At 39.3% G+C, this 27,859-nt stretch overlaps 1 pseudogene across 1 annotated transcript in view; it reads right to left on the bottom strand.

The window, feature by feature from the left end:
- Positions 1-116: 116 nt before the first annotated feature.
- LOC309863673 (glyceraldehyde-3-phosphate dehydrogenase pseudogene) overlaps positions 117-27,859 on the bottom strand; it is a 30,685-nt pseudogene continuing 2,942 nt past the window's right edge. Inside the window, exons 2-4 of the transcript XR_014316681.1 lie at positions 22,615-22,714; positions 16,589-16,798; positions 117-1,588 (exon numbers count right to left, since the gene is read on the bottom strand). The product of XR_014316681.1 is annotated as a glyceraldehyde-3-phosphate dehydrogenase pseudogene (transcript). The remainder of the gene's footprint in view (positions 1,589-16,588; positions 16,799-22,614; positions 22,715-27,859) is intronic.

Genomic DNA, 27,859 nt, shown 5'->3' with positions numbered 1-27,859 from the left:
GAATTCATTAGTAGTAGTCATTACATGGAGGAATGATTTGACAATGAAAAGTTTCTATGGAATAGAGTCAAGTTATTATTACAACTGAGGGAAGTCAAGAGAGTTTAGAAGGCAAATAATTTTCATCACATTTATTGAATCAAATTGTATTCATTTAATATGGTCTTCTAATTTATATATTCAATTTGTAGAATTAACTATTTAAATAACTAATAGAAACCTTAACATTGCAGAAAACCCTTTTTTGGTTCTGCTCTTTTTTGTTTTTGTTTGTTTATTTTGGTTTTTGATGGGGACATCTTTCCCTTGCTCCCCAAACCAAAATGTAATCAGAAATTTTTGTTTGTTTGTTTTGGCGGGGTGCAGTATACTTTATTGATGGTACATGACAAGGTAGGGCTCCCCAAGCCCCTCTCTTTCTTCAGGGGCTCTGGGATGAAAATAGTGGAGGTTGGGAGATTCTCAGTGTTTTGGGGGACAAGTTGGGGCAGGGATTTCCCAGCAGCTGAGGGCCTCTCTCTTCCTCTTGCTCTGGCTGGGACTGGTGGTCCAGGAGGTTCCTACTCCTTGGAGGCCATGTGGATCATAAGGTCCACCAGCCGGTTGCTGTAGCCAAATTCATTGTCATATCAGGAATGAGCTTGACAAAATGGTCATTGAGAGCAATGCCAGCCCCAGCATCGAAGGTAGAGGAGTGGGTGTCACTGTTGAAGTCACAGGAGACAACCAGGTCCTCAGTGTACCCCAGGATGCCCTTGAGGGGGCCCTCTGATGCCTTCTTGATGTCATCATATTTGGCAGCTTTCTCCAGGCAGCAGGTCAGATCCACGACAGACACATTCAGGGTGAGGACACGGAAGGCCATGCCAGTGAGCTTCCCATTCAGCTCAGGGTTGACCTTGCCTACAGCCTTGGCCGCAACAATGGAAGCAGGGATGAAGTTCTGGGCAGCCCCTCGGCCTTCACGCCACAGCTTCCTAGAGGGGCTGTCCACAGTCTTCTGGGAGGCAGTGATGGCATGGACGGTGGTCATGAGTCCCTCCACAATGCCAAAGTTGTCATGGATGAGCCAAGCAGTTGGTGGTACAGGAGGCATTGCTGACAATCTTGAGGGAGTTGTCATACTTCTCATGGTTCACACCCATCACGAACATGGGGGCATTAGCAGAAGAAGTGGAGATGATGACCCTCTTGGCCCCACCCTTCAAGTGAGCCCCAGCCTTCTCCATGGTGGTAAAGACCCCAGTGGACTCCACAACATACTCGCACCAGCATCGCCCCATTTGATGTTGGTGGGATCTCGCTCCTGGAAGAAGGAGATGGACTTCCCATTGATGACAAGCTTCCCGTTCTCAGCCTTGACTGTGCCGTGGAATTTACTGTGGGTAGAATCATACTGGAACATGTAGACCATATAGTTGAGATCAATGAAAGGGTCATTGATGGCGACAGTATCGACTTTACCAGAGTTAAAAGCAGCCCTGCTGACCAGGCGCCCAATACAGCCAAATCCTTCCACTCCGACCTTCACCATCGTGTCTCGGGCATGTGGCTAGCACTGCACCTGAAGATGTGGATGTCTGTCAAACTGGGAAGAGCAGAGAGCCGTAATCAGAAATTTTTAGTTAAGGCACCTGGATAGCTCAGGCGTTCAACTTCCTCCTTCAGCTCAGGCCATGATCCCAGGATTCTGGGATAGAGCCCCACGTCGGGCTCCCTGCTTATCAGGAAGCTTCCTTCTCCCTCTTCCCACTCCCCCAGCTTGTGTTCCTGCTCTTGTTTCTCTCTCTGTCAAATAAATAAGACTAAAAACATTTTTTAGTCTTCTTAAACAGAAATCTTTGAACTTGAGCTATAAAACAGAAAAAAGGAACTAACTTTTCTTTCTCTCTGTTCATATACATCATCTAGTGGATTTATTTTATTATTCAATCAAAAACAAGAAAAGATTTATGTGATCTAATAACACAAATTATAGGAAGTGCGTAAAAATCATGCCTTATAAAAACATAGCAAGGAAAGTATTTTAAGAAAACAATCAGGGTTTGGCATATAAACATATCCTATCTGTACATTAAGTACACCTTTGAATGTTACCTGGATCTCCAGCTTTTGACATGATTATGAAAGTTAAAGAAGGCATCAAGAAACAATACTGTGGGAAGTAGTCAAAAGATTGTTACTCTGAAGTTAACTAAGCCTTCATTTTTTAACAACTTTTTTTTTATCCAAGCTTGCAATATTCAGATGTATTTCACATTATATGAAGAGGATACAAGGGGTGCCTGGTTGGTTCAGCCCATTAAGTATCTGCTTCTACCTCAGGTCATAATCCCAGGGTCCTGGGATGGAGCCCCAAATCAGGCTTCCTGCTCAGCAGGGAGTCAGCTTCTCCCTCTCCCTCTGCTGTTCCCCCTGCTTATGCTCTGCTCCCCCTGCTTGTGATCTCTCACTCTGTCAAATAAATAAGTAAAATCTTAAAAAATAGAGTATACCAACATTCAATGTTTACATGTCTTACAGAAGGGCAAAATGATATGTGTCTATGCACAGTCATTGTGGTATATATATGTACATACATTTATATGTGTGCATGCGTGTGTGGACCTTAACGTCCATCAGTGGAGAGCTGAATTAAAAGAGTACTAACTCTATACTATAGAATACTATGTAGCTTTTGGTCAGCTCTAAATGAGCTGATGTGAAAAGTGCCCCAAGGTGGTTCAGGAAATAAAGCAAAAATGCAGAAGAACATGTATATTACTATTTTTGTAAATAAAAAGAAAAGTAATAGTGTTTAGTCTGGGACAGAGAACTGGGTGGTTTTAGGGCAGGAGTGAGAGAAGATGACTTTTAATTGTATACCTCTTATTGAGCTTGATAATAGACATAGTTTCTTTATTCAAGAGGAAAAAACATTTCTTTCAAAGAGTGATCTTTGAAGAGTCAAAATATAAGACTCCGGAAAGATAAATTCCCAGAAATAAACTGGGAGGTCATAAAGGCTCTATATAATATTAATTTTGAGAAATATTGCCAAATTGCTCCCCATAGTGAGTGAATTAATTTATACTCCCACCAGCAATGTCCAAGTGCCTATTATCCAAGACTCCTGGTTAACACAATGTATCCTCACCATTTTTGAAGTTTGCCAACATGGAAAATGGCTCCTCGTTGCAGTTGTCATTTGTCTTGGGATGGGAACGGATCATTGACCTCGCACTTGGACAATGACCTGAAGGAGGAAGGAGGAGGTCAGGGAGCCTAGAGGGAGCTGTGGCCCTAAGCCATAACAGGGCTGGCAGGGGTGTGGCGGCGGAGATGGCGAGACGGGATTGGTCGAAGTGACAGGATTTGGCCACGCACAGAATGTGGAGAAGGAGAGAGAGAAGTATCCAGAGTGATCCTCTGGGTTTTGCAATGACGTGGAAGGAGGGATCTGAGAAGTGACAGAAGAGATAAGGGGAAGCCCAGGAACTCATGTGAAGAAGGAACAGGTGCCGGGGTTGAGCAGCCTCAACATGCATGCCTGCAGAATGGCAGAGGCATTTGGATGTACAAGCCTGAGGCTCGGAGGGCAGGAGAGGACAGTCCTTACATGTATGAGGTTTTACTCCATAAAGTGGGGCAAGGCTTTAGGTGATCATTCACACTGAATCTCCATGTGACACTGCTCGACTGAAACACAAATACTATAACAATGCGACTTCCTTAAGACTTGATTCAAGGACTTCCATAAATGTAGGTGGGGTTAAGAATGCTAAGGAGGCATCTTCTGGGAAAAAGAATATACACGCTTATTAAAAATAAATCATATCTCCATTTCCATGTTTTTCAATTGTTTTAAAAAACAAAGCATTTTTTTTTTAAGGAACAGACTTGTAACACATTTGGAAAATGCTAACAAGCATAAACAAAAACTACAATCCCATGACTCAGAGATAATTACTGTTAACATTTTGGTTTTCCCTCTCTGCCATACATGAGTTGTATCATAGATTTAGTTATACATATAATTCTAGGCATAGACTTTAATTTAAACATCATAATGTGAATATTTATGTGCTGGCATCCTTTAAAATGTTATTTTATTTCAAAGTTATTTTTATAATTTACATATATTTTAAAATTAAAAATATATTTTAAACTGTAACCTAACAGTCCCCCATACAAAGGGAACTTTCATTACTTAACTACTATCACTGTGTATAATAATTGAAAGGTTTTTTCTGGATTGCACAAGAAAGATGTCCTTTTCATTTTCAGGAAATGAAATCATTCATCAGAAAAGGACATCTTTCCTGATGTCCTTTTCATTTTCATTTCTTTGTTCTGTAATGAGGTTTCCCACTTCCACATGCTTATTGGGTATATGTATTAATGTTATTTTTTTCACTTTATTAATAGTTTTTGAAATCAGTGATTAAAGCTAAAGGAAAATATCCGCTCAGTAATAGCTTGTTTGCAGGTTTCACATGGGTCATCATTACATTTGCCATTTAGTCACTTTCATTAACCACTTACTCTAACTTTGAACTTGAAGTGCTCTGATGAGTATCACCAAAATACCAAAAAGCATATTCCTATTTGTAGCAAATCAGTTCATGGGGCAATGAAGCCCTATTAATCTAAGTTAACTTTTATTCTCTTATCAAAACCATCTCATGGCTATTCCTCTCAGTCACAATAAATTAGCCTATTCTCATTATCTCAATCTAATTAAGACAGCTTTATTTCCTGATCTTTTTAGCCCCATTCTAATATCTTTGAGCAGAAATATAAAAAGGGATGACCTCAAATGTATGAAGCTGTGGTTGAAGCCCTGTTTATGGACCAAAGGACTGGAAACAACTTAAATGTCCATCACAGGAGACTGTCACATCCATAGGACAGAATATAATGTGGCCGTTACAAGGAATGGAGGAAATTAGGAGGAACAAAGCTATATCTATCATGTTAAAAAAAGCAAGGTTTAGAATAATGTGACTTGTGCTTGCTTTGGCAGCACATATATAAAACAGAATAATATGACTTGAGTGAAAAATGGAGGCCCTATGAGTTACACCAGTGTTGGCATTTTTTTTTTAAAGTAATTATATATAAATGTTTGCCTGTGCATAGAGCATAGAAGAATTTACAAGAAAGCATTGACCTTCTGGAGGGTAACTGGGGTCTGGAAGTTGAGATAGGAAGCTGACTTAATTTTCATTTAATTTTCTGTTATACTATTTGATGTGCACATGCCTTATCTTTTTAAAAATTAAAAAACAAACACAGAAATTGAATTATTCATCTCAACCTATGGCAACCGCACCTTCTACCTCTTCTTTCCCCCACCTGCATGGGAGAGATCTGCACAGCTTTCTCTGAGCCTCAGACTTGCACCCTCAACCCTGATTACATGGCCTGAGTCAGCCTCCACTTTCCTGAATTAATTCTTCACTAATTATTGCTAATGCCTTTCAGAAACATTATGAGCCTCATGGGAAAGCTTCTGCCTGAACTCTGCACTGCTGATAATCTTAATCTATTCGTCCACTAACAAATTATATCTTTCTGACTTTTGTTTATCACTCTTGCTTCCTAGTCTTTCCTCTCTGTCATCTCGAGTTTTCCTCACTCATGGAAAACTGCACAGAAGGATCTAAGTCGCTCATGGGACTTTGTGCACAAAGTAGTAATTTACATTTTCAGTATTAACCACCAATCTTGGTTCTGTTGAGTTCAACTACATGGTTTTAATTTTTCTATTTCTTTTAAATCCAGAAGATAAAAATTTGGGGGGAGGGGTGGTGGTATTTCTCTCTGACCAACAGGAGAGAATGTAGCAAATGATTAAGCCAAAGACCTTTCTTAAAGTGTTTTCCAATACACTTATGGGATCAGTCATAATATTTATATATACTCTAGCACTTTGAAATCTCAAGCTGTTTTAACCAGCTGTCATTTTGGTGTCAAACTACGGTCATTTTAATGTGAAACAAAGGTCAACAGAGGGTTTGTCTTATTCTTTTCCTATTAGTGAAATACTTTATAGTTATTGAACTCTTTTTAAACCTCCAAAGCAAGTCCCTATTCCATATCCCTGTTATCTAGGTCACATGGGATTTTATGATTATTCACAAATAAAATATATAGAAATGAAGAAAAGTAACAGTGTCAAATTAATATTTAAAGTATTATCAACAACCCAAAACATAGATAATCAGTGTGGTCTATACAAGTTTGGCACTGATAAGAAACACTTATATCTAAGACTGATATCTGATACATATATAATGTAAATTCAACTCTATTTCTGCACTTAAAATAAGATGGCAGAGTTGTTTTTTCATTTCTCATTCCAGAAACTACACTGTAAAGATCATTCCAAAATTTTGCTAAACTGATGGCCTTTAAAAATAGACAATTTATTTCTAAGGCTTATTCTGTTTATTGTTTAACCCAAAAATAATATCTATTTTTGGCAAATATCTATTTCTGGAACTTTTTACTCTAACCTTAAATTTATTTATTTATTTATTTTGCTTATGTGCATCAGGAAAATGAATTGTATGGAACTACTTTATTATAAGAGTTAGCCAACATAATGAAGAGTAAGTGCTTAGACTTATACATTGTAGTGACAAATGAAGAAAAGTATTTGAAGGTATCCAATGAGTTCCCTGAAGGTGAAGTTTAGCCCTTCTGATTGATACAGTCTCCCAATTCATGTTTTTGCTGCCAATTTTACCTAGTTCATTCATCCATTTCTTGTGCTTAAATGTACTGAGCATCTACTAGGAGCCAGGTACCACTCTTGGTGCTGCCACGTTGGTTTGAATAGTAACAACAGCCCGTAATAGAAGTAATAGTGTAGGTAGTAATAGTGCTATGGGGTGGGGGGTATAAAACATGGAAAAGGTGATGGGGAGTGTGGTAGAAGTGGCTGCCTGTTCATATATCCTGGAAAAAGCCATTCAGATAAAGAGCACTCCATCCAGGTAGAGGGAACAGCAAGGACAAAGCCCATGATGTAGAAGCATGCTTGGTGTGGAGTGGCTGAAGTGGAATAAGAGGTGTGTGGTGGGACATAGGTCACAGGGATAGGCAGGGGACAAATGGGACAGATCATGGGTGCCACGTGGGCCATTGTAAAGACTTTGGCTTTTACTTTGAGTAGGGGAGCCTTTGGAAAGTTCCAAGGAGAAAAGCAGCATGACCTGATTAAAGTAGGTTTGACAGAATTACTCCAGCTGCTGTTTTGATCACTGTGAACAGGTGAGTGTATGTGTGTGTCTGTGTGTGCACACATCTGTGTTGGGGGCTGTGGCAGGCAGTGGAGGAAGCAGTGAGTGCTATTAGGGATCTATTGTAAAAATCCAGGCAAGAGAAGCTGATGGATGGATGGCGTGGAATGAGAAATGGTTAGATCCTACATACACTTAGAAGATAGAGCAAAGCAGTTGGCTCTAGATCAGATATGGCTGATGGAAAATAGGGAGTCGGGGCTGACTCCATGGGTTTCTGGTGTAAGCAACTAGGAAAATGGAATTGCCAACTGAGGGGAGAAGACTGGAAGAGGCGCAAGTCTGGAGAGTGGGTCATATTCAGAAGCCTGTTTTGTTTCTTTTGGAGAGAGAGAGAGAGTACACGAGCATGGCACATGCACCAGGTGGTTGGGAGGGGGCGGTGAGAGGGAGGGCAGGAGAGAGGGAATCTTAAGCAGACTCCATGTCCATCGCAGAGCCCCTTGCTGGGCTCGATCACACAACCCTGAGATCATGACCTGAGCCAAAATCAAGAGTTGGATGCTTAACCACTGAGACCCAGGTGCTCCAGGAGCGTGGGTTCTAATACGGTAGGTCGAAGGTGCTAATGAGATATCCAAAGGAAATGTTGAGTAGGCAGGTGAATATATGAGTACAGTAGCTGAAAAAGGAGGTTGTGGCTGGAAATACATCTTTCAACAATATTTTAAATTGTGAGATAAAAGATCACTTCCAGTATGGGCTTTTAAAAGTTTTTGTGGCATAAACCCCTTTGAAAGTCTGTTAAAAACTTGAGGCTCCTTCTCTGAGTGATATTTTAAATGCATAAAATAAAATATCTTTGTAATATTTTGGTATATATAATTGGTATAAAGAAAAGCAATTATAATGAAACTTAGAATCACAATATTTTGAAAGTTATACTATGGCAACATATTTTTTATTAATATACTACCCAATAAGAACTAACAGTAAGCATAATAACTGCAGTACTTTAAAGAAGTCATGTGCATAAATATTTCAAGACATCTGTAACAACTGTAATGAGATGAAAATATCTAATTTTTTACTAGAGATAAAGTCATAGATATGGCGAATATTATTGTTCATAATTGCAGGAAATGCAAAGTTTCATTTAGAGGTTAGTGAAAATAAAGAAGAAATGTTTCCCTTTCAAGGTCACTGACACCAGGTCTATGGTGGACTCCAGGTTAAGAATCTCTGTGTGGGGGAAAATACAGCCAGAGAAGTGGGGGACCAAGGAGGATAACCTGGGACTCTCCAACATGAAGTGGCACGAAGAAAAGGAGAGAACTGATAAAGAAAATGGGGAAAAGAAAACCGAGTGGAAGAAGGACCCAGTGATCAACGTCATGATCCTAGGGTCCTGGGATGGAGTCCTGCATCCAGCTCCCTGCTCAGTGGGTAGACTGCTTCTCCCTCTGCCCCTCCCCCCGGCTTTGCTCGTACTTTGCTCATACTCCCTCTCGCTATCTCTTTCTCTCTCTCAAATAAGTAAATTAAAAAAAAAAAAAAGTGCAGCTGATGGTTGAGTAAGATGAGAGATGAGGACTCAGGACCTTGAGAAGAGCAGTTCCTGTTCAGGGGTGGGGACAAAAGCCTGACTACTGGGAATTCAGGCCTGAATGAGAAGGTGTGTTCAACAACTGGGCTAAAATAGTTTTGCCATAACATGAATTTTTTAAACTTTGAACTTGTAAGCAAAGGAAGGGGTCAAGGGAGGACTTTTGTTATTGTTGTGTTTATGATGGGAGATATTACAGGCGTTTACGGGCTGTGGACGAATCCAGGAGATAGGGAGAATTGATAACACAAGAGAAAAAGTGACAATTCCCAACTAATTGTCCTTGAACAGTGAGAGGTGACGGTGAGAGGGATGGAATCCAGTGCCCAGGTGCAAGGGCTGTCCTCAGAGGGAGCCTGAATCCTTCATACTTAAGTTAAAAGGAGGGAAAGAAATTAGTTATATGGGTCTTGATAGAATCAAGTTTGAAGAAATGATGGCGGAAGAATGTGGAAATGCTTTTGTCGCCTCCATTTCCTCAGTGAAATACCAAATGGAACCAGTGAGTGAAGAGGGGTATGGAGAGAAGGGGAGAAATAATGATCCAGTCCTGCAGGTGGGTGAACAGGCCAGAGAAACAATCAGACATGTTGCACCAATGGGGTGGTGGTCATGAATTAAAGTAAAGCCGGTTGGGGTCTGGCTGCTCAAGTGTGGGCATGGCTGGCAGACAATTTAGTCTCAACCAGAGTTAATACCAATACATTCATCACAAAAAGGTCCTGAACAAAAGATGAGGAGACACACCTGCTTCAATGTACTTTTATGTCTGTAGTTTTTTTAATTAAAAGCAATTCAAACACTGTAAACTCACTTGTATAGTGCGAGCCCTGAAGGTCATGTGCTTGGAACTGGGGCCCAGGTCAGGGGAAACTGTGCATCTAGGGCTCCTGGGGCTGACACTGCCAAGGGTGGGTATGACCAGAGAAGTTTCATTTCTAATGCAGGGATGCCTGGGCCCGAAGGCCTGGTGCCCACCCAGTACCCTACACGAGACAATGTATTCTAGCAGGAACAAACACCATACCGTATCCATTTACATGATGGTGAAAATGCCCAGACAATTACTTAAGTCTCAATAACCCTATTTTTATTAACAGATTAAATCAGTATGAAAACTAAAAAGACACTGTATAAACCAAGGACCTTGTTCCTGTTTAAATATCCTTAATCGTATTCTTGCATTTGGCAAACAGCCTCCAAGTATGTGCTCCCTTTCAATATCTATTCTTTTATTTACATGTCTGTTTCCATGTTGTTTTAGAATTCCAGCTCCTTGATAAGGAGTTATGTTTGCATTACATTTAGGCACACCCAGTGTTTCCTAGAGCATTCTTCATCTAGAGGACATTAATCACTAGTATTTCCAATATTCTAAAAGGTAAATTGAATTTCTAAATGAAATACCTTCCTCGCAGTCACTGAGTTATATTTTGTTAATTAACAGTTCTAATACACTCATAAAATAGCTATTTTATCCACCAGGGCAAGCACTAAGCCACATTTACCATTGGGACAATGAAAGGAAGAGTTTGTAATATATATTCAAATACAGGCTTTAATTAGTAGTTGAAATAATGCAGATACTTCTATCACATGATACCTATCTAGAGTCACAAATGAAGGATGGAAAGGTTGGCCATTAAACTGGGAAGAAGGTACTGTTTAAGTACACCAGGAAAACAAAAGCCAATACAAATGTAAGTTTTAGATGTATACACACATATAAGTTACTATATGGCAAGGACAAAAATGAACTATTCGACTTTATCAAGATCAAAAGCTTTGGTGCAGCAAAGGAAACAGTCAACAAAACCAAAAGACAATCGACAGAATGGGAGAAGATATTTGCAAATGAGATATCAGATAAAGGGTTAGTATCTGAAAATCTATAAATAACTTATCAAACTCAATACCCAAAGAATATATAATCCAATCAAGAAATGGGCAGAGAACATGAACAGACGTTTCTGCAAAGAAGACATCCAGATGGCCAACAGACACATGAAAAAGTTCTCAACATCACTCGGCATCAGGGAAATACAAATGAAAACCACAGTGAGATATCACCTCACCCCAGTCAGAATGGCTAAAATTAACAAGCCAGGAAACAAGGGATGTTGGAGAGGATGTGATAAAGGGGAACCCTCCTACACTGTTGGTGGGAATGAAGACTGGTGAAGCCACTCTGGAAAACAAAATGGAGGTTCCTCAAAAAGTTGAAAATGGAGCTACCCTATGACCCAGCAATTGTACTACTTTACCTTATTTTAGTATTTATTTACCCTAAAGATACAAATGTAGAGATCTGAAGGGGCACGTGCACCCAAATGTTTATAGGAGCAATGTCCACAATAGCCAAACTATGGAAAGAGCCTAGATGACCAGATGTGATATATATATAGAAGATGTGGTATATATATATATCTATATATCTATAGATATACACACACAATGTATATACACACACAATTGAATGCTATGCAGCCATCAAAACCCCCAAAATCTGACCACTTGCAACAATGTGGATGGAACTGGAGGGTATTATGCTAAGTAAAATAAGCCAATCAGAGAAAGACAATTATCATATAGTCTCATGACTATATGAGGAATTTGAGAAACAAGGCAGAGGATCATAGGGGAAGGGAGAAAAAAATGAAACAAGATGAAGGCAGAGAGGGAGACAAACCATAAGAGACTCTTATTCTCAGGCAACAAACTGAGGGTTGCTGGGAGAAAGGGGGTGGTAGGGATGGGGTGGCTGGGTGAGTTTATGTACTATGTACTATGGTGAGTGCTGTGAATTGTGCAAGACTGACGAATCACAGTCCTGTACCCCTGAAACAAATAATACACTATAAGTTAATGAAAAAAAATTTAAATTCAAAAAAAGATAGTATATGTTGTCATGTGCATCCAAAATGAAAAACTAAAGAGATTGGAAAAGTCCTGACCAAAGGCCACAAAATTTCAACATGAAGCTGACTGTTAAAGGGCACTTCGATATTTACTAAATTAATTTAAAACATATATAGTTTTCATATACTCTCCTTCAGACTCTTTTGGTTGAAAGGTACTTTGGGGACAGGTGGAAAACAATTGCATCCTGAAGCCTCGTTGATGAGATTAATGTTGATTCTCTAAGGGGCAAGAAATCTTGGCTATGGACCAGGATATCCCAATGACCAGGAGACGCGGGCTTAAGTATTTAGAGCTGCAGAGTCTTACTATCTACAGCTTAACATTTCAAGGGGTTCGAGATTTAAAAAAAAAAAAAAAAAGTGTGTGTGTGTTTGTGGAGAGAGAGATTGAGAAAGGAGACAGAAAATGTGTGAAGATGTTAATTACTGAATGTCCACGAATGCCATGAGGGTGTTTATTTTACTACTTCAGTTTCCCTACAGATTGGAAGATTTTCAGAATGATCAGTCTCCTACAACATTACGATGTACTCTATAGGAGACATACCTAAAATATGCAGGTAATGATTTATACAGAATGAATAAAATTTTTTTTCAAAAGAAAACAATATGAATTTCATAGAAACAGCTCAAGATAAAAGTGATTAAATGGTCCGATCATTTTATATGCATCGAGTGTACCATACAGTGACGCACAGCATTTCCACTGTCCTGGGGACACATACCGAGTAGCCTTTGCGCAGCCTCACCTTCCTCTAGTGGTGTGGCCTCTGAATCCATGATCTCGAATCTCAATTGAACCTTGGGTGCTGCTCAGAAGAAATCCATCACTGTCCTCCATCAGTCCCCAGTGTCTCCGGTTGTGCAAAAAGGGCATTTCCGACATTCACTACCCTCACATGTTCCTTTACTCTCTTAGCAGACGAGCTTATTTCCAACTTCAAAGGAAAACAGAAATCTCAGTTGGGAAATCGCTCACCTATGTGCTGCCAAACTAGAAAATCTGCACCTGCTGTGTGGTAGATGCTGCCATTTGGCTGGTCTAACTGCCATTCCCAAGTCCCACGTCCCTTGACTTCTCCCACCATGAGGATCAGAGAGCTTTCTCAGCGTACCACACGGTGCTGGCCAATCAGACCGAAGCAGAAGTCCACCTGACGACTTCCGGCAACATCTCCTGATTTAAGGACAAAGCGTAGCCCACACCGCCGCCGCCTCCTTTTCCTGCCTTGATCAGGGCATGAGGGGAAAAGGCCAAGATAGCTGCGGTGATGTCAACCCCTGAGTGCTGACATCATTGATAGACAGAGGCCATGCCAGCATTGCTTACCTTAAATTTATCATGTGAGAAAAAAAGAAACCTCTGCTTGAGTGAAGCACTACTAGTGGCCAGGTTTCTGTCATTCAAATTGAAAGCATTCCTAACTGACAAGGAGCTCATTTTTCTGCCGTCCCCCCATCTTGTTCCTTCTTCCTAGAGGTCTCTGTGGACAGCATTCCCCCTCAATACCTTCAACCTTTCTCTCTCCACAAATTGTTCCACATCACTGGTGTTTAACACACTCAAGTCTATCCCATATTAAATACTAAAATGAAACTGCCCCCCACTCTCCCATCTTCCCCTAGCAACTGCTTTATCTTAGCCTTCCTTTCACTCAACATTCTTCTTAAAAGAGCTGTCTATACTCACTATCTCCCACTTCTTTCAGTCATTCCTCAACTGGCCCCATCCGGATTCCCCCTGCTGCTTGACATTAAGTATTTGTGTCAAGGTCACCAACAACATCCTCACTGCAAACTCCAATGGGAATTTTTTCGGTTTTTATCTTATTTGACCCCCTTGTAACATTTGACACCATGACCATTCAATCCTTTCGGAAATACTTTCTTTCCTTGAATTTTTAAGTGTTCTGTCCTGGTTTTTCTTGCCTGTCTGGCAGATCCCTGTAGGCCTTTTTTTTTTTTTTTTTTTTTTTTTGACAGAGAGAGATCACAGTAGGAGAGAGGAAGGGAAGAGATCACAGAGAGAGAGGAAGGGAAGCAGGCCCCCTGCTGAGCAGAGAGCCCGATGTGGGACTCGATCCCAGGACCCTGAGATCATGACCTGAGCCGAAGGCAGCGGCCTAACCCACTGAGCCACCCAGGCGCCCCCCGCCCCTGTAGGCCTATTTTAAAGGATCCTCCTTTGTAAATCTCCTGCATGTTGATATGAAATGAGCAGAGATGGCTGCCTCCTCAGTCCTGCTCTCCACGACAGCACGGTTGTCTTGAAAAGTCCCACAAACTCCCCTGAATCTGTTTCTTGCCCCACAGTCCTCTTCTGTAAGTGGCAACACCATCCAACCAAGGTCCAAGCTGGAACGATCCTTCCTGTTCCTCTCTCCCTTATTGCTCAAATCCAGCTAATCATTAAGCCTGGAAATTCCGTCCCCTAAAGGTCCATGATGGGCCCATTCTGCTTAGTCCTGCTAATCTTATCCCAGGTTGGGCCTCTCCTGGCATCCGTTTCCAAACACCTCTCCCCCTGCTAACCTGTTCTCTGTGCTGCAGCTCAAGGGAACTTCTTTTAGTTGCTCCCAAACTGCCAACCTCTCTTTTACCTTTGGGATTTCCTGCGTGCTATCTCCTCTGGCCAGAATTTTTTCCCCCAAGGCTAAGTATTGCTACTCGGAGTCTTTGGATTCTGTTGAAGAGGCCACTGTCTTGATATGCAGAGACTAGGCTGGGTGCTACTGCTGTGTTTCCACAATATTCTACACCCCTTGCCATCACTGCATTTTCTTTTGTTCCAGGAGGACACATTAGATCTCTAGTGACACGTCTCCCCAAACACATTGCTCAATTAGATTGTAATGCCAGGATTTTCATTTTATCTACACCAAGACAACAATTCCTTTTCAAACAGCATTGGCATTCATCAAAAACTGTGGGTTAAATCCCTGGAATATTAAACATCCCCATTTAGTCTGAAGGGCCGTTTACCCTACAGTGAAAAAGGGACATAAATGCTGAAGCAATCATTTTGGCAGTCACCGAAAATATTATTGGGATGGATATATCCTACCTTTAAAAGCAAGGAGTGATCCTCTGTCATCCCTGAAGTATATAAATTGTTTACTGTCTATTGCAATAAAAATTCCAAGAAGGAAATAAACAGAGAATATATGAACAACTAACTAAATCTGTATGGATTGCCCATGATGAAGAGAGTGCCAAATACTTTCAACAGCTTGGACATGAGATCGAAGTATAAAATCTAATTAAACAAAATCTAATTGATTCAGTTAATTTCATCATCAGAGAAACAGAGGCCAACAAGACCAAAACAATTTAAAAATAAGACCCTTATGCAACAGTATTACAAATTCAGAATTAACAATGTGACATTATTAAAACATCCGGATTATTGCCAGGATTTACTGCAATTAGTTTTCTCCACTTAATATGCATGTGCTTCAGATTATAAAACCAAGAGGTTCATTTGTAAGATGAAGCAAAACATAGACTAACAAACTTTTCCAACAATCTAACTGCCAACGGAATATAACTTAATATACAAAATTCAGTCCAGATAACTTTTAGAGTGACCTGCCAATTCCTTGATTCTAAGGAGAAAATAATTTTTTTTCTGTTACACAAGCTATGTTCAGATAATATATAAGACCAAACAACCATACCATCATATTTATTGCTGAAAGCAAAATGTAGGGGCGCCTGGGTGGCTCAATTATTAAGCGTCTGCCTTTGGCTCAGGTCATGATCCCAGGGTCCTGGAATCAAGCCCTACATCGGGCTTCCTGATCAGCAGGGAGCCTACTTCTCCCTCTCACACTGCCCCCTGCTTGTATTCCCTCTCTCACTGTCTCTCTCTCTGTCAAATAAAAACAAAATATATTTCAGTACAATAATGTAACCTTCGAAGAGAAAAGGCTGTCTATATGTATACCAACATAGACAACACCAAAGAAAAAAAGATAAAGGCTAAAAGTTCAAGAAAAAAATACAAATTTTCTCTTTTATCTATGATGTTTTGATCATTAAGATTATTTGATCTTAAAATACAAATACCAATTGCACTTGGCTGGCAAAAACTGTTATCAACATAATCCTTCTATATATATATATAAAACGCTTCAAGTTCCACATTCATCTGCTTAAGGATTTAAGATCTTTCCCTAAAATCACTATACTATTTGCAGCTAGGACTTCATGTGCCTCTATATACTTTGATCTATATTATTAAATTTTAAGCTCCCTGAGTGCAGGCTCTGAGTCTTATGTAGCATTGATGTGTTAAACCCCACACAAAATCCCTTTCAAATTAAACAGTCAAAAATATGTATCTGCATTGTCATCTCAGTAAACCGCAACATGTGGGATGATCAGGCTAATGGTGACTCACACCCCTGGACCTTCATCATTTGGGGAAAAATGGTTTCCTTAGACCCAATTAAACTGTCGGAATAGACATTTACACACTAATGCTACACACATTTTAGGGGACACTCAAACGTCAGTCCATCCTTAAGATGCGCTCATGGATGTGGTGACCCACACGCGATGCAGGTGGAGGGTTGGGGGGTGGGTTGTGCAGGCAGAGCCTCCTCGGTGGGCTGGTGGCCGGCCGAGCCACCTGGGTCCCTGCCTGGCAGGGACAGAACCTTTGCAAAATTATGGAGATTCACAAAATAAATGAAGTTTATTTCATCTGAAATATCTGAAAGGAAAACCAATGAATAAATCCCACATCTCATATCGTGGTCCCCCAGCTCTTCGAATCCCCACGGGTCACCCTGGGCGCCTGCCTCCCAGCAACTCTCTGCGGCCCATACCTGCATGACATCCCTTTTCTGGTCAGACTCCACTCCTCTGGCCACAGGAGTTGGCACAGGAACCCAGCTTGGCTCATCCAAAGGGCCTTCTGGACCTTAGAAGAAACCAATTCTGGGAGCCCTTTTCCTTTATGATCTCAGAATATTTTGGCTCCAAGCCTTTGAGCTGTCAAGCACTTCTCCTCCAGCTTCCCAAAGAAAGCGGTCTTCCTAATCAACACACAAAAGCAGAGGGAAGAAAGTGAGAGGCCAGGTGAGCCCACACCCCTAAACCTTGTGGCACCTTAACTCTTCTCAAGATTAGATTATAAGAGCCCGTAAATTCCCTTGACTTACTTTCACTAGCTCTTGTAAGGCTTCCATCACTAGAAGCCAGAGTTCCAACTAGAGCAGACACAGATTTGTATTACTATAAGGATTCTTGGAATTTATGGAGTCCAAAATCCTCACATTAAGTATTAGGAAGATGGATTAGTTAGAGAGGTTAAGTACCTTGCCTGATTACAACGAATTTGTAAGGACTTTGGAAACTGTGGCCCTCTCCAGGTTGGATCACTCACTCACTCTCACACCAACGTTCCCCAATACCGCAGTCAGGGTGCAGGGAGGTGGCCCAAGTTCTTGGCAAACAGAGGCATCAAGCCAGGATTTGGATAAGAAATGAGCATGCTCAGCGTTTGTCTCTTTGGGGGATCATGGTGGTATGGCCAAGCAATTCCTCTGACACAACAAAGGTAAACTCTCTGGTATATAGTATCCTGCCTGCCTGGTACAATCCTGGCTCCCTAGAACCACTGTTTTTTTTTTTTTTTTTTTTAAATTGAAGTACAGTTGACATATCATATTAAATTAGTTTCAAGCGTACAACAGTGATTCAACAATTCCATACATTATGAAATACTCACCACGATCAGCGAATTTGAATATTATTGACTATATTCCTTCCCTATGCTGTACTTTTCATCCCTGTAACTTCCATATTTTATAACTGGTGAATTTGTACCTCTTAATCTCCTTTGCCCATGTCACTCATCCCTTCCTTCCCCTTTGGCAACTACCCATTTGTTCTCTATATTTATAGGTTTGTTGTTGTTTATTTGGTCATTTGTTTGTTTAAGATTCCACATATAAGTGAAGTCATATGGTAGATGTCGTGGCCTGGTCCATTTCACTTAGCATAATACCATCTAGCCCCACCATGTTTTCACGGATGGCAAGATTCCATTCTTTTTTAAGGCTGAGTAATAGTCTATTGTGTATATTTACTGCCTCTTTTTCAAATATTCATCAATCACTTGGAACCATTGTCTTTTGATTGATTGTTCTGTTTTCTTTGTCTGTTTCTGACCGAGTGAGATCCAAAACTAGTTCTATGGCTCTCCCAAGATTCTGGGAGCTACTAAGATCCTTCAATAAATCTCTTTCTGCTCCAATGAGCTAGAATTCTGTTTGAAACCAAGAACCTTGACCTAAACAAAATTTGGTACTTGGACATGCAGTGCTGTAATCTCGCATGTGGAACCGGATTGCTGAAGATGGACTTTGAGCTGAGAAGGCACAGATACTGAAAGCAGAAAGCCGGGAACTCTTCATATGTGTGATATAAAATGTTGTCAAAATGTCCCATAGTGTACCTCGAAAAGTACACTACACTATGTGCTACTTTCCATTAGAGGAGTAAAAAAAAAAAAAAATTGACATAGAAGGAAGACACTTAATAAGCAGTCCCCAGTATTCCTAAACTCCTTCCCAAATTTAGTACCATTCTGACATGGTTTTTGGCTGCCCCAGAAACTACAAAAAAACCCAGTGTGTTAAACACAGGAGATTTTCTTTTCTCACACTTGAAGATTCAATAACACTGAAGAGAGAGTCAGTCCATGCAGTTTATACATTCAAACTCAGAACCCCAAATCATCAATTAAACAGTTAAATGATGAGTAGAGGCTACGAAGAGAGGGGAGGAAGTCCCATACCATAGAAATAGCTCATTGAGATGACACGGTATTTCGCTCACCTCTATTGCTTCGCAGCTTAAACTGTCCTCCCATGTCCTTTTTCTCCCCATCCCCTTCCCTTCCTGTCCCTTTCTCCCTCTGCCGCTCTTTTATAATCTATGACCCTATGGCTATTTGGGCAGGCAGTATTCATTATTCTCCTCGGAGAATAGAAGAGCCTGGCTTTGGAAGGCTGTGTAAGGTTTTCAACATTAAAAATCATGTGGCAAGACTCAGTGTTAATCGGAAGTTGGAGCAGATCTAGGTTTCCCGAGGCCTGAAGTTATGACAATTTGTGGAAACTTTGTTAAGAAGAATCATAAACATTAAAAATACAAAATCAGATAGGAAAGTGGGTGAGAAAAAAAATTGCAACCAATTATAAATTCTATGAAGTTGACAAATCCACAAATATCACAGAATCCAGCAAAACAGCATAACATTTTAATAAACTGCCCAGCAGCCTTCTCCAATATGCTACCTCCCTAGGCTGCATATTCTGCTCATCTCTTCAAATGCAAATAATTCTTAAAATATATTTTTCTATAGAGAAAGTAAGATTTTTCAGTCAGTTCTCAGCACAGTGGGTTGAAATGTATTCTTTGTCATGGACAGTTTTTAAAAACGCTTTGAGCTTCACCACTCATTTATTGCATGTAAGCTTAAGTTGGGGAAGAAGTTTCTACCATTCATGAGCCCTAACATTTCAGGGCATTTCAATTTTCTTGTGCAAGTTAATCTTAAATACTTTATGACAACCTTCCTTCAGTTGATGATTCACTGTAGCGGGGTAAGTTTTATGCTATTTTGTGGATTTGTGCAAGATTAACAAAATCAACTTGTGCAAGATTAACAAGATTAACTTGTGCAAGTTAATCTTAAATATTTTATGACAACCTTCCTTCAGTTGATGATTCACTGTAGCGGGGTAAGTTTTAGGCTATTTTGTGGATTTCAGTATTTGCTGTCGAATCATCAAGGAAGTTAAATCTTTCTCCAATGTGTTCATATAATTTACTACTCTTCATTAATTGGATTCAATTTATCCTTTTCTATTTGAAATTTATCTTTCTTAATGAATTACTGCTTTTGATGTGGTCTGAAGATTTGTTACAATTTACTTCTTGATAGAAAAATATCTATTGATCTCATGTAGAAATACACAAAAAACGGTTTTACCTTGGGATGTTATTATAATATAATTTAATATGCTTCATTGTCGACTATAGTCCTGACAGGGGAGAACTTCTAGTTTTGACTGGATGCCAAGGAGAATGGAAACGCCTGCTTACATGCCTAATGAATTTTGTGTTTAATAAATTGTTACACACTTAATGATAGGACAAATTTTCCACATATGGATTGGCTTCTGAGTGCACATTTTCAATTTTTTTAAAGATTTTACTTATTTATTTGACACAGTAAAAGAAGGAACATAAGCAGGGGGAGCAGGAGAGGGAGAAACTGAGCAGAGAGCCCCACATGGGGCTTGATCCCAAGACCCTGGGATCATGACCTGAGCCGAAGGCAAACGCTTAACTGACTAAGTCACTCAGGCTCCCCTGGCTGCACATCTTTTAAAAATGTTTCTCCTCCACTGCCCATAGACTTCTGGCGCTTGGGACTAAAGGTTGTTCATATGGAATCCAAACTTTCGGCCCTATCTTCAGTATCATGAAATTAGGTGAGCTGGTGTGGTTGAGGTAGACATACTCCTATAGTGGCCCAGCCAAGAAGGCTGACAATAACACACAGAGCAGCCTAGGAGGCACATAAGTACATCTGGAAAATGTTGGCAAAAGGGTAGTTGAGGTAGAAAGAGATAATAGTCTTGTAGACAAAATATCTTACTCCTATCAAATTACAAAAATATCTGACTGTGTGAGCCCAATAGTAGCGCCTTGGAAGAGGTTCAGATAAGTGAGGGGCCCTGGAGGTGAAGCTTCATTAGCGTTATGGTGAATACGCCTCTGCTATTTCCATAACGTGTTTCTCGTTTTAATTTATATCCACTTTTATTGAACTAGAACAGACACATAACATTGTGTAAGTTTAAGGTGAGTAATATGATGATTTCATGTTTGTATATATTGTGAAGTGTTTGCCACAATAAGGTTAGTTAGCACATGGTTAACCTCACATAATTACCATTTTGTTGTTATGGTGAGAAAATTAAAGCTCTACTTTCATAGCAACTTTGGGGTACACAATGCAGTATTGTTAGCTATTGTCACCATGCTATACATTGGCCCCCTGGAATTTATTCATACCGTAACTGAAAGTTTGTAGCCTTTGACCAACATCTCCCCATTTCCCCTGCACTTCAGCCCCTGACAATCACCATTCTATTCTGTTTCTGGGAGTTCAATGTTTTTAGATTTCACATATAAGTCTTTGTCTTTCTCGATCTGAATTACTTCACTTAGTATAATGCCCTCAAGGTCCATTCACGGTGTTTCAAGTGGCAGGATTTCCTTCTTTTTTATGGAGGAATAATAATTCATTGTGTAGATATACCACATTTTCTTTATCCATTCATCTATTGATGGGCACTTAGATTATTTCTATGTCAAGGCTATTGTAGATAATGCTGCAATGAACATGGTAGGGAGTGTAGATATCTCTTTGAGAGAGGGATTTTATTTTGGAATATATCCCTATAAGTGGGATTGCTGGATCAGGGGTAGTTCTGGTTTTAATTTTTTGAGAAGCATCCACACTACTTTCTAGAGTGGCTGCACCAATTTACATTCCCACCAACATTGCACATTGTTTCTCTGTATCATTTATTTGCTATCTCCTGTCATTTTGATAATATCCATTCTAACAGGTATGAGGTAATATCTCATTGTGGTTTTGATTTGCATTCCCCTGATGTTAGTGATGTTGAGCACTTTTTCATATATTTATCAGCTATTAATGTGTCATCTTTGGGAAAATGTCTATTCAAGTCCTCTGCCCATTTTTTCCATTGGATTGTTTGGGTTTTCTTTTCTATTGAGTTGTAGGAAGTTCCTTATATATTTGGATTAGTATCCCCTCATCAGATAGATGGCTTGCAAATATCTTCCCCCATTCCATAGGTTGCCTTCTCATTTTGTTAATCATTTCTTTGCCGTGCAGAAATTTTTTAGCTTAATGTAGTCCCACTTATTGATTTTGGCTTTGTTTTAATTTTAAGATGTAAGTCTTGCATAGTCAAAATTCAATTCTCCTTCCATTTTTAAATGTTGGTAGAGAAAGAGCAAAGAAGTGGAAATAGAACAGAACTTTTCCCCATGACATGAACATTTCTAGAAAATTCTACTTCTCTTCCTGGGACCCAAAGGAGGGTTCTTACTTTCTCTCCTTTTACCCACTTCTCTCAGCCTCAATTTCTCACTGTGTGAAATGTAGGAATTCAAAGATTTCCAAATGTTATGTCCCAATGAATGAATGAGCTCACTGAGTTATCAGAACTGAAGCCTCGAGAGGCCTGGTGCTATGATCATGGCAGGTCCGAATCATTTGTGAGGGGAAAGCAAAAGCAATGTAGGAAAAAAATCCTGTTTGCCTGGGACATGGCACAGCACAGCCCACCCTGAGACCTGTTTAGAGGGCACTAAGAAAGAAGACACTACTCTGGGAAAATGGGTTCCTAATATGGGGGTAATGGAACACAGGATTGGGGTGATGACATGGGCAGAGTAAACCCAAAATAAACTTTACCAGGTTGCTTTGTTTGGGACTATCCTCTAAATCCATCATTTACCATACACATAATGGGCAAACATACATAGCCATACTTAAAGTCAAGATGTTTTAAAATTTTTGATTAACTTGAAATAAATATTATGAAAAAGAGTATATAAACAACAAATGTTTAAAGGTATCCAAATCCTGAAAGGCAAAAGGGCTATAAACATGGCATGACCCTGGGCATACACTGCCAAGTTCAGAAGGGCCATCAATTATAATTGATGAACTGATGACAGTGATAAGAAAGTGAGGGATTCTTACAGCTGTAACTGTAAAAATATGCCTACTTACCCATTCTAGTCCCTGCTTGTGCAATATCTCCTGAAAATATTTCCACGACTGCCCTCTGTTTATGATGTACTGGAAGTCAAAGGACTACTTCTCAAGGATCCTATTAACAAAGTATAGAAATTAACAAATGCATACCTCAAAATATGACACAAGCCTTTATCTGCATACCATGAAGGAAGATATTTTCCTGGATCATGTAATTATCTCTGATTTGTATGATCACTATAAAGAATTTATTATTACAGGTTTTCCCAATTATACCATGCATGGTAACAAAAATAAACACCTCATAAAGTGATAACACTATTAGTCATTTATAAATTAATAACAATACATTTTATCTGAGGAATACAACTCAACACATGTCATTAATAGCTTGAAAGAATCACTAAAATTGTCTTTGTAAAATCCTTTTTTTCCCTATTTTCCCTGTTTTATTTGACTTATGCCTACCATTTTCTTCATATGACAGATGATTTTAAATGATATTTATATCATGGGGATAGATCAATTTCTCTTAAAAAAATATCCACATCCTATATGATGTATAGCTATTGGATAGTTTATTATAGAATGAGTCATATATCCTAGTTTGAAACAGAATTCAAGTACAGAAATACGTAATTAGCAATGTTAATTGTTACAATTGTTACAATGTTAAGGATTTAGCAACCACCTTCTTTGAAAGGTGTGGTCATTTGGAAGGTCACTAGAAAGGGTGGAAGTTTAAGGTCTCGTTCTGCCTGTTTTTCTAAAGACCTGCTTGTCCTTCATTAAGTCAGTTCATTAATTTTCCTTTTTAGTAAAATGCAGATCCTATCAGCTTCAGAACTGCTTCATAGAGCTACTATGATGAAACAATATGGCATCAGATGTGAAACATTTTAAGGACAAATACAAGACACAATTATTTTAATGACCAATAATTAAAGTAAACTATTTTTCCCATTATGTTTACTGACAATTTCTAAGTCTAAAGCCAACTTAATGCATCTATTTGACAATCTAATTATGTGACTCAATTGAGCTTCATGGAAACACCATGAAAAATAGACACAGGTACTGTTTTCTTTCTTTCTATTTATTTATTTATTTATTTAAATAGACATAGAATGTATTTTTATCCCAGGGGTACAGGTCTGTGAATCGCCAGGATTACACATTTCACAGCACTCATCATAGCACATACCCTCCCCAATGTCCATATCCCCACCACCCTCTCTCCCGTCCCTCCTCCCCCCAACAACCCTGTCTGTTTTTTGCGATTGAGTCTTTTATGGTTTGTCTCCCTCCCAATCCTATCTTCTTTCATTTTCTTTTCCTACCCCCCAAACCCCCCCACATTGCATCTCCACTTCCTCATATCACGGAGATCATATGATAGTTGTCTTTCTCCAATTGACTTATTTTGCTAAGCATAATACCCTCTAGTTCCATCCACATCATCACAAATGGCAAGATTTCATTTCTTTTGATGGCTGCATAGTATTCCATTGTGTATATATACCACATCTTCCTTATCCATTCATCTGTTGATGGACATTTAGGTTCTTTCCATAGTTTGGCTATTGTGGACATTGCTGCTATGAACATTCAGGTGCACGTGCCCCTTCAGAGCACGTTTGTATCTTTAGGATATATACCCAGTAGTGCAATCGCTGGGTCATAGGGTAGCTCTATTTTCAGTTTTTTGAGGAACCTCCACACTTTTCCAGAGTGGTTGCACCAGCTTGCATTCCCACCAACAGTGTAGGAGGGCTCCCTTCTCTCCGCATCCTTGCCAGCATCTGTCATTTCTTGACTTGTTAATTTTAGCCATTCTGATTGGTGTGAGGTGGTATCTCATTGTGGTTTTGATTTGTATTTCCCTGATGCCGAGTGATGTGGAGCATTACAGGTAACGTTCTCAAGCATCCTTTAATACAAACACCTTACAAACCACAGACTAAAAGTTGGCTTTCAGATGGTAGCTCCACTTGTGGTGAGCAGAGATAGCATCATGTATAGAGGAGTTGAGTCACTCTGTTGTACTCTGGAAACTAATGTAACATTATATGTCAACTATACTCAAATTTAAAAAAATTAACAAAAATGAATTTTTAAAAGTTTTAAGGTTGGCTTTCACAATAACCTTTCAGTTTAGGTTCTATATTCACTAATTCTAATTCAGTGAATTAAATATAGCAATTAAACCCTAGCCACTTTTAGAGTATATATTTCTCTGTAGAATGAAATTTCTACACTTTGACACTGCTTCCTGTTTCAGGGTTTTATCAAGCATCTAAAATTTCTCATATAATTCTAAATAACCCCTAACTTTAAATTCTCCCCTTACCACACACTAGTCTACAAAATAAAACACAAGAGTTCTTGGCATTTGGGGTCGGGGTAGGGGGCTTTATAAAATGAAATGAATAACAGACTGCAAAGATTCTGAAAAATGTCCTAAGACATTTTTCAAAGAATTAAACTTGTAAATAGAAAATATATATAAGGCACACCTATGAGAGTGTTGCTGGGACTAAATATATGAAGAGGGAAAAGAAGTACCTAAATAAGGTCACATTAATAATCCAGAATTTAATGAGATATTGATCATACTTCATTTTGTTTAATGTGGTCATTCACATTTTAAAAAATAATCTCAAAATGCCTTGAATTAAATTAAATCAATGAAATTGATTTTTAATGTGTGGTTGTAATAGATTTTGACATACTTTATATGTTGATTTTTATTTACTTATTCACTTATTCATTCCTTTTTAAAACTTTTTAATTTATTTTTTAAATTTCTTTTCGGTGTTCCAGAATTCATTGTTTATGTGCCATATCCAGTGCTCCATGCAATACGTGCCCTCCTTAATAACCACTACCATGCTCACACAATCTCCCAGCCCCCTCCCCTTCAAACCCCTCAGTTTGTTTCTCAGAGTTCACAGACTCTCATGGTTCATCTACCCCTCTGATTTCTCCCAAATCACTTCTCCTATCCATCTCCCAATGTCCTCTGTGTTATTCCTTATGCTCCACAAATAAGTGAAGCCATATGATAATTGACTGTCTCTGCTTGACTTAATTCACACAGCATAATCTCTTCCAGTCCCATCCATGTTGATACAAAGTTGGGTATTCATCCTTTCTGATGGAGACATAATACTCCATTGTATATATGGACCACATCTTCCTTATCCATTCATCCGTTGAAGGGCATCTTGGTTCTTTCTACAGTTTGGCGACTGTGGCCATTGCTGCTATGAACACTGGGATACAGATGGCCCTTCTTTTCAATACATCTGTATCTTTAGGGTAAATACCCAATAATGCAATTGCAGGATCATAGGGTAGCTCTATTTTTAATTTCTTAAGGAATCTCCACACTGCTCTCCAAAGTGGCTGCACAAACTTGCATTCCCACCAACAGTATAAAAGGGTTCCCCTTTCTCCACATCCTCTCCAACAAATGCTGTTTACTGTCTTGTTGATTTTGGCCATTCTAACTGGTATGAGGTGGTATCTCAGTGTGGTTTTGATTTGAATCTCCCTGATGGCTAGTGATGATGAACATTTTTTCATGTGTCTGTTAGCTATTTGTATGTCTTCTTTGGAGAAGTGTCTGTTCATGTCTTCTGCCCATTTTTTGACGTGATTATCTGTTTTGTGTGTGTTGAGTTTGAGGAGTTCTTTATAGATCTTGGGTATCAGCCCTTTGTCTGTACTGTCATTTGCGAATATCTTCTTCCATTCCTTGGGTTGCCTCTTTGTTTTGTTGACTGTTTCCTTTGCTGTCCAGAAGCTTTTGATCTTGATGAAGTCCCAAAAGTTCATTTCTGCTTTTGTTTCCTTTGCCTTTGGAGACATATCTTGAAAGAAGTTCCTGTGGCTGATGTCAGAGAGGTTACTGCCTATGTTCTCCTCTAGGATTCTGATGGATTCCTGACTCACACTGAGGTCTTTTATCCATTTCGAGTTTATCTTTGTGTATGGTGCAAGAGAATGGTCGAGTTTCATTCTTCTACACATAGCTGTCCAATTTTTCCAGCACCATTTATTGAAGAGACTATCTCTTTTCCACTGTATATTTTTTCCTGCTTTGTCAAAGATTATTTGACCATAAAGTTGAGGGTCCATATCTGGGCTTTCTACTCTGTTCCACTGGTTTATGTGTCTGTTTTTGTGCCAGTACCATGCTGTCTTGGTGATCACAGCTTTGTAGTAAAGCTTGAAATCAGGCAATGTGATGCCTCCAGTTTTGTTTTTCTTTTTCAACATTTCCTTAGCAATTCGGGCTCTCTTATGGTTCCATACAAATTTTAGGATTGTTTGCTCCAGCTCTTTGAAAAATGCTGGCGGAATTTTGATTGGAATGGCATTGGAAGTATAGATTGCTCTAGGCAATTTAACAATTTTTATTCTTCCAATCCATGAGCATGGAATGGTGTTCCATCTTTTTGTGTCTTCTTTAATTTCTTTCATGAGTGTTCTGTAGTTCCTTGAGTACAGATCCTTTACCTCTTTGGTTAGGTATCTTATGGTTCTTGGTGCTATAGTAAATGGAATCGATTCTCTAACTTCCCTTTCTATATTTTCACTGTTCGTATATAAGAAAGCAACTGATTTCTGTATGTTGATTTTGTATCCTGCCACATTACTGAATTGCTATATAAGTTCTAGTAGTTTGGGGGTAGAGTCTTTTGGGTTTTCCATACAAAGTATCATGTCATCTGTGAAGAGAGAGAGTTTGACTTCTTCTTTGTCAATTTGAATACCTTTCTCTTTGTTGTCTGACTGCTGTTGCTAGGACTTCTAATACTATGTTGAACAAGAGTGGCAAGAGTGGGCATCCTTGTCGTGTTCCTGATCTCAAAGGGAAGGCTGTCAGCTTTTCCCCTCTGAGGATGATATTCGCTGTGGGTTTTTCATAGATAGATTTCATGAAGTTGAGGAATATTCCCTCTATCTCTATATTTTGAATTGTTTTAATCAGGAACGGATGAGGTATCTTGTCAAATGCTTTTTCTGCATCAATTGAGAGGACCATGTGGTTCCTCTCTCTTCTCTTATTGATTTGTTCTATCACATTGATAGATTTGCAAATGTTGAACAGACCACTATGCTTTGAAACTGAAGTCAACCAAAAAAAAAAAGTCTGGAAGGAATTCAAACACCTGGAAGCTAAAGACCACCTTGCTTAAGAATGTTTGGATCAACCAGAAAATCAAAGAACTTAAAACAATTCATGGAAACC

The sequence above is a fragment of the Mustela nivalis genome, assembly GCF_964662115.1.
Source record: "Mustela nivalis genome assembly, chromosome: 4".
Lineage (NCBI taxonomy): Eukaryota > Metazoa > Chordata > Mammalia > Carnivora > Mustelidae > Mustela > Mustela nivalis.
The sequence above is the reverse complement of the archived record's forward strand: the minus strand, read 5'-3'. Positions and strand labels throughout refer to the sequence as shown.